We start from the raw sequence: 8400 nt of genomic DNA on the forward strand, positions 1-8400 counted from the left end.
ATAAAGCCACAGATATAAGAAGTTCTATGAATCCCAGCACATGAAATATGAAGAAAGCTACACCAAGACACATCTGATTCTTAGCCCAAAACTAATGTTGAAGGGAAAATCAAATGGATGTCCATAGGCCAAGAGAAAAAAAAAAACAAAACTTCAACCTAAGCCTCACACCTTTTACAAAAAATTAACTCAATTAACTCAAAATGGATCATTGATTTAAATGGAAAGAGTAAAACTATGAAAATTTTGGGAGAAAATCTTCAAGATCTAGGACTAGGTAAGACAGGCTTAGACTTAATATCAAAAGTATGATCCACAGAAGGCAAACTTGATAAGTTGGACCTCTTAAAAGTTAAAAATTTTTGCTCTGTGAAAGACCCTGTTACAGACTGGGAGAAAATATTTTCAAACCACATATTCAACAAAGGACTTGGTACCTAGATGATATAAAGAACTCTCAAAACTCAACAGTTGACAAGCACACAATACAATTAGAAAATGGGGCAAGGGGAGAGGGATGGACTGGGAGTTCGGGGTTAGCAGATGCAAACTGTTACATTTACAATGGATAAACAACCAGGTCCTAATGTATAGCACAGGGAACTATGTTGAATATCCTGTGATAAACCATAATGGAAAAGAATGTTAAAAAATAATGTCTATATGTGTATAATTGAGTCACTTTGCTGTACAGCAGAGATTGGCACAGCATTGTAAATCAACTCTACTGCAATAAAAAAAATTTTTTTAATAAGTAAAGTAAAACTCACCCTCAAAAAAAAAAGAAAGAAAAAAAAATAGATTAAGAATATTTCAGTGAAGGGAATTCCTTGCCAGTCCAGTGGTTAGGACCCTGTGCTCTCACTACCAAGGGCCTGGGTTCAATCTCTGGTCAGGGAACTAAGATCCCACAAGCCACGCAGCATGGCCAAAAAATAAATAAATAAAATAAAATTTGTTTTTTAAAAAAAGAATATTTCAGTGAAGGGGATATACAGGTGGCAAATAAGCAACTGAAAAGATGTTAAACATCAGCCACTAGGGAAATGCACATTAGAACCACAATGAGACATCACTTTACAATAGCATCAAAAAAATATGAACCAGTGGGGATAAATCTGAAAAAAATTATTCAGAACAGGTACACTGAAAACTACACAACACTGATTGTACATGCTATAAGATTCCATTTACATAAAACTTTAGAAAATGCAAACTAATCTGTCATGACAGAAAGTAGTTCAGTGGTTGCCAGGGGTGGTATGATGGATTACAAAGAAAACTTTAGAGGTGATGGGTCTGTTCACTCTATTGATTGTAGTGACAGATTCACAGATGTAAACACATGGCAAAACTTATCAAATTATCCAGTTTAAATAGGTGCAGTTTATTGTATGTCAATGATACCTTGATAAAGCTGTGTTGTTGTTGTTTTTTGAGATGACTCAAAGATCAAGAAAAATATGGGTCATCTGACACTAACAAGCTCACCTCCCTGGTGTGCAGGGGAACGGAACCAAGGGCCTCACCTCTGCTTTCTCTGAGCTCAGTACCAGAGCTTTTTACAAGCTCCAAACATGCTTGCAGGATCTTAGTTCCCTGACCAGGGATTGAACCCGGGCCACGGCAGTGAAAGCACCATGTCCTTACCACTGGACTGCCAGGGAATTCCCCAAACATGCATTTTACAAAGGCGATGAGAGCAGCCTGGTTTTCTCCTCTGCGTCCTTAGGAGCCATCGTCACCGCTCTCCACCATACTTAAACCAAAGCTAAGAAACACGAACGTGTGCTTTTGAAACTCCAGCTTTACCCAACTCCTACTGTGAGAAAGACTTAAAATCAATAATTCTAAGAACAGTAGCACAACCAGATCTATTTTACTGTGTGCACAGAGTCCAACCAGGGGAAAGCCCCACCAGAGATTCAATTTGTATTATTTCTGCCCTTTATTAAGCACTATTTGTCCCTATGCCATAGTATAGATGAGAACAAAAAACACCTGGATATCATGGAGGGTCGCTGTGTATGTTACAGTTCGGTTTGGCTGCAGATAATAGAAAGCCCAGTCTTTCACACAGGTGGGGGATTATTCTCCTACTTTACTGAGGACAAGAAGTAAGTAGTCCAACTGTTTTGGCAGCTCCACGTAAGTCATCAGGGTCTCAGCCTTTTTCTGTCTTCCCAAGCAGGGGGTTTCCATCCTCAAGGTTACATGGTGTCTGCTGGAGGGCTTTGACCCGAGCAGTAGGGTAGAGGAAGGAGGAAAGGAGAGGTACCCTGATTGTCTCGGAAGGTAGAAGGGTGCTACCTGGAGGAAGGAGAGGTGGATCGCCAGGGGGTCAGTGCCTGGCTGTGGGAGTCAAAACGATGGTGGACAGCGGAACCGATCCTGGCAGAGTGCTCATGCTGTCTTGCACCTTGAGGTGCTCCCCAAAAGAGTTAATCACTGGAGCTGAAACATGTTCTCTGGATATAAAGACCAACAATTGAGTGGGGTGCTATGATTTTCTTTCCCGGGAGAGCCGCTTCAAAAGAGTTCCACTCCTAACAGATGTATATGTATAACTGATTCACTTTGTTATAAAGCCGAAACTAACACACCCTTATGAAGCAATTATACTCCAATAAAATTGTAAAATAAAATAAAATAAAAATAAAAAAGAGTTCCACTCCAGTGTCCTGGTCCCATGCTCAGGGACTGCGTTACAAGTACAGCAGGACCTCTCTCCTCCCTGTAGACCAAACCTGGCCCTGGGAGACTCCCCTGGGGCTCTGACCCTGAATGTCTTGCATCTTCCTCTCAGGTCACTCAGCCCCCCCGTGTTTCTGGGCTACTGGTTGGTAAGCCGGGTGAACGGGCACAGTCAAGCGAGAGGAGTGTTTGCTGTCCTGAGCACATACTTGGAAAGTGGTTACGTGCAACACATTCGTAAAAGTATGTTATCTTTGGGGGGGCAGTGGGAAAGCAGTGGGAGGTCTGTTCAAGAATGGAAGGAAATGTTGGTATCGCACAGTAAGAGGCACAGAGAAGCTAGTCAGAAGGTAGCCACTTTCATCAGACCGGGCTTTCCTGCCAGCCGGCCCCAGGCCACATCCGCCCCCAGCCCTGCTCTCTGATGTTAGAGCCCGGGGAGCTTCTGCCTCACACCCCGAGTGGCCTCACCACGCCTTGTGAAACTTGGCTCCTGGCGCCTTGCACCTGTGAGGCATCGGAAACTCGAATGAATGGTTGGCTCTACAACCACTGCTGAGCATGACCTTGGGAAGTGGGCAGCCCACACCTGACAGGAGCACTGCTTCCTTCACTCCTGTGACCACCAAGGGAGTTGGGAATTTTTCCCAGCTTCAGCACTCCGGCCAGATGGCTCCCCAGGACCAGTTTCTACTCAGCTGCTGGGCTCCTCCACCACCATCAGTGAACAAGGTCAGAGGGAGAAATGGATACAGCCACTATGGAGAACAGTATGGAGGTTCCTTAAAAAACTAAAAATAGAACTACCATACGACCCAGCAATCCCACTACTGGGCATATACCCTGAGAAAACCATAATTCAAGAAGAGTCATGTACCACAATGTTCATTGCAGCACTATTTACAATAGCCAGGACATGGAAGCAACCTAAGTGTCCATTGACAGATGAATGGATACAGAAGATGTGGCACATATATACAATGGAATATTACTCAGCCATAAAAAGAAAGGAAATTGAGTTATCTGTAGTGAGGTGGATGGACCTAGAGTCTGTCATACAGAGTGAAGTAAGTCAGAAAGAGAAAAACAAATACCATATGCTAACACATATATATGGAATCTAAAAAAAAAAAAAAGGTTCTGAAGAACCTAGGGGCAGGACAGGAATAAAGACGCAGACGTAGAGAATGGACTTGAACACACGGGGAGGGGGAAGGGTAAGCTGGGATGACGTGAGAGAGTAGCATTGGCATATATACACTACCAAATGTAAAATAGAGAGCTAGTGGGAAGCAGCTGCATCACATGGGGAGATCAGATCAGCTTGGTGCTTTGTGACCACCTAGAGAGGTGGGATAGGGAGAGTGGGAGGGAGACGCAAGACGGAGGGGATATGGGCATATATGAATACATATAGCTGATTCCCTTTGTTATACAGCAGAAACTAACACAACACTGTAAAGCAATTATACTCCAATAAAGATGTTAAAAAAAAAAAGATCAGAGGGAGTCCAGCCATACTCCATGCCCTCAAAACACGTGAAAGCACTACAGGTCCTTGGACACAAAACCAGGAAAGGGTAGGAGCCCTGGAGGGGAATATCCTGGACTTCTGGACCTCCTGCCCAAGTGGGGTACTTCAGCCACAATTAAAGTAACACATCCTTTTTGTTTAAAATTAATTTCAAAGAGAACTAGAAGGTGTAAAGTAAAATAAGTCTCTCCTCCCCCCCACACCTAGCTTCACTTCTAAGGACTATGACATGAAGTTTCGGGTGTATCTTCACAGAAATTTTCTATTCAAGTGTATTCTGTTGAATGCATTTGCAAGAATTTTACTTATAAATAATTCAATTAATAATAATAACTAATGTATAAAGTACATGTTATTTACATTGAAATTGTAACTGGAAAAATAAAAATAACTAAAAGTGATCGAAGTGGACATTGGATCCTTCCAGAGTGCAGTTTTTGAAGTGACCACCAGGTGTCAGAGTTATCAATAGTATTCCCCAAATCACACTGGAAAGTTACAAGAAGGGGAAAGTGCCCGGCTGGAAATGAGACGGCGAGATCCTAAACAGGATTATTTGGCCCTTTGGCCCAATATTTTGTCCACTTAGGGTTAGGTAGGGAGAGAGTAAAGGGAGCTTCGGAAAAAAATATTACATTTTCCGACCATAGATTCCCATTCAGTTGGGCACCCCTGGATCTTTAGAGAAGCTGTCAAAGCACCGGTGAGTTTCACGTAGGAAATGTAAAAATGGCTGGGCAGAGTCGGGCCTCCTATAGTTGTGAGGCTACTTTTGGAATCCAGGGCCATCTCTCCTCTCTTCAATCAGGAGACCAGAGGAGGGGTGACCACAAGAGGAGGACACACACATGAGAAGGGTTCAGCTATGGCCATCCTTGTTTTACAAGGGAAAATCCAGTTCTGTATCAAGAGCTCTTCCTACCTAACCTTGAACATCATGGAACATCCTATTCACTTCCAATTTGATCTCCTCACGTATACTTCCTTTACCAGGCCTGACCCGGCTGTTGTCCAGAGCATCCAAATGTGTGCTTTTTATCTTAAAAAATAAAATAATAATTCCTGTTTGCAGAGAAGGCAGATGTTCTCCTTCTAAGGGCTGGATTGCCTTCACATTTCCATCTTCAGCTCTCAGAAATTGAGTTCCATGAGATTATCGGCTCAGGTAACCTAAGAAAATACTAGTCTGTTTTAGTTTAATGAGTTTAGTTTAATGATTTCAGTTTGATAATATGTGTTTACTTGTTTCTCTTAAACAATTTTAGGTTCTTTTGGGAAAGTGTATAAAGGACGATGCAGAAATAAAATAGTGGCTATAAAGCGGTAAGCAAGCAAATTGCTCTGTTGTCCAGAGCTGCTGGTCTAGAAAACATCCGCCATCCATGCTTGAGAGCTGCGGGCAGGGCACCTGCCATCTCAGTCTTGAGGCTGTCGCCCAGGGGTAGTTACACTCCTCTTCCTCCAGGGGCCCAACCACTTCTCTGGCTCCCCCCATCTGGCTCTAGAGGAGTCAACATACCCTGGAGGATTCCAGACGCCACCCATGGCAAGCCTCATCCTTCTGGAATCACCAGCGTCCACCCCAGCAGAAAGGCGGATGTTGATGCAGTCACAACACAGACTTGTGCGAGGAGGATGACCTAGGCTCCTCTTCCCTGGGAGGGCACAGCTGAAGCGTGTCAAAAAGGAAGGAGAACCCTTGCCACGTGTCCCGGTTGGCACTTGTCTAGGCTGTTCCCTGGACCACATCCCATTTCTGGCCATGGGTCCAGGGAAGGGTTCAGACCCACTACGTACTGGGACTTGTCACTGGTGGAACTTTACTGTGAATAACAATGCCAAGCTTGTGGAAGGGGCTGGAAGTGGTGTAAGGAGAGGGGAGAAGGAAAGAAGGATTCAACATTTCATGGACAATGTTACTGATATTTAAATACTTCTCAAGACTTGTGATTTCTGTGAATTTGGACAGGCAGATTAAGGGGACTTTTTATGTGATCTGAATGACATCATCTGCTAAATTGGTACATCTTATATAAGCCACATGAAGCAACAGTAATGATTTCAGTCACTATTCACCTTAAGTGCTATATACATAATTTAAAATGATACACCTGTGGTGCCATACACATAATAAAAATCCCAGTTACCATTAAAACATAGGTAGTATTCATATTCAAATATGATCATGCATGATGTTTGATGTTTCAAACAGAATATACAAGCCAAATGCTTCATTTAAAAACAAAAATGGATAAAACAATGTTTATATCAGGATCCATGTTAATTTACCATGACTAGGATATTGACTGTTGCTTTGATGTGGCCAACACTGGTATGGCAACTGAGGGTTTGTTTTTTTTCCATTATCCTGTTACATATGATATAAGAGGGATGGAACAGAAAGAATCTCTCATAATGCTACCCATAGCCTGACTGTTTCAAAGGCAATGCTCTCCAGACTAAAGCCAAGGATAGGGACCATGAAGCTCCACCCTAACCTCTCTGGGTTTATCTCCCTCAAGGAGACCCCAGTCATTGTGACTCCTGGATAATCCTGGACCCACTGGATCCCCGTAAGTCAAAGAGCCTCCCACATCCCTGAAAAGTCTGGCTGTCCATCACATGTTCTACCTCATTTGGCCACTCAAACAACAAGGGTTTCACAAGTCCAGAACAGACTTCACTGGTCAAGGTGTATCTTGAGATCCCCAGACTTCTAGGTCCTCTGGAAAAGGAACAACCAGTGGGGTCCCCAGGCTGGGAAGGGAAAGGATTCAGGCCCCTGCCTCACCAATGCCTGCTTACCACCCGCCCCCTCCAGTTTAATCATGCTTTGTGTAGGTGAGTCACAGAGGAGATGGGGCCGGTTGCGTATGGTGTGGCCATGTGTGTGGTATTCTAATGACAATGACTCCTCCCTCTACTTAATCCTTCTTCCCAGCCCTGCACTCAGCCAGGCAAAAGGCCGGATTCAGAATCTCCTCACGGGTACCCAAGGCTGTTTCCCTTTGATAAAGTGAGTAAGGAAATCGTTGATGTGAACACACAAAAATAGAAGACTTCCTGAATCAGACGTGAGTTTGGGTGCAGAGTAAGGCCAAGCTAAAAACTCAAACTCACTGACAGTAATTATCCCTCCCGTAGGGCAGCCTTCCTTACCTGTAGCCAAGCAGCTTCGGAGGCTGTGACAAATAGCTGAGCCTGTCGGAACTCCGGAAGAAACGTTCCTCACCAGGCCTCCCAGCCCCAGCTTCAGCGACAGGGCACCAGGAAAGTAAACAGACTAAACCCATCGCAACAAGAGAGAACTGGTTCTTCTGCTCTCCAGACGCTGTTCATGACACTTCAATCAAGTTCAACACAATACAGCTGAATTATTTTTAACGTTTATGGAGCCTCCTGGCTTCACAAACGAAATATTAGTCAGCAGAGTCGGTATAAAAATCTCTTTGCGGGCTTCCCTGGCGGCGCAGTGGTTGAGACGCCGCCTGCCGCTGCAGGGGACACGGGTTCGTGCCCTGGTCCGGGAGGATCCCGCATGCCGCGGAGCGGCTGGGCCCGTGAGCCATGGCCGCTGAGCCTGCGCGTCCGGAGTCTGTGCTCCGCAACGGGAGGGGCCGCAACAGTGAGAGGCCCGCGTACCGCGAAAAAAAAAAAAAAAATCTCTTTGCAAAACTTGTCAAGCGTATACCACAACGTCACAGTGAAAAGACGTATCCAAAGTTCTTCTGATCATGGTATTAGATCCTTCCACGAGAGTTGCAACTTCCAATGCCTTACAGATGCCAAATAGATCTGCTTCATAATATCACCTTGAGTTGTATTCTTTCGACCTGTATAAAGGTAGAAGCCACTGTTAATGCCGATAGTCCTGCAGGAGTGTGGACTCGAGTCTTTCTGGAGAAACCGGAAATCCAGATTTTTATGTGTAATCTCCCAATTTTTCAATATGGACTACTAGCTTAAAAAAACACACTTTGCTACCTCCCTTCAGTGACTAAAGGCAGTATGACTGGGAGTCAGGAACCCAAGTTCTGACACCAACTCACTGCCTGTCCCTGGGAAAGACACCTAACTGTCCTGGTCTGCAGTCACCTTGTCTGAAAAGTTTAGACACCCCAAATTCCTTTCAACCCTAAATTATTACACTGTATAGTTAAGTAAGTTTTCTA

This window comes from Mesoplodon densirostris, chromosome 2, assembly GCF_025265405.1.
Source record: "Mesoplodon densirostris isolate mMesDen1 chromosome 2, mMesDen1 primary haplotype, whole genome shotgun sequence".
Lineage (NCBI taxonomy): Eukaryota > Metazoa > Chordata > Mammalia > Artiodactyla > Ziphiidae > Mesoplodon > Mesoplodon densirostris.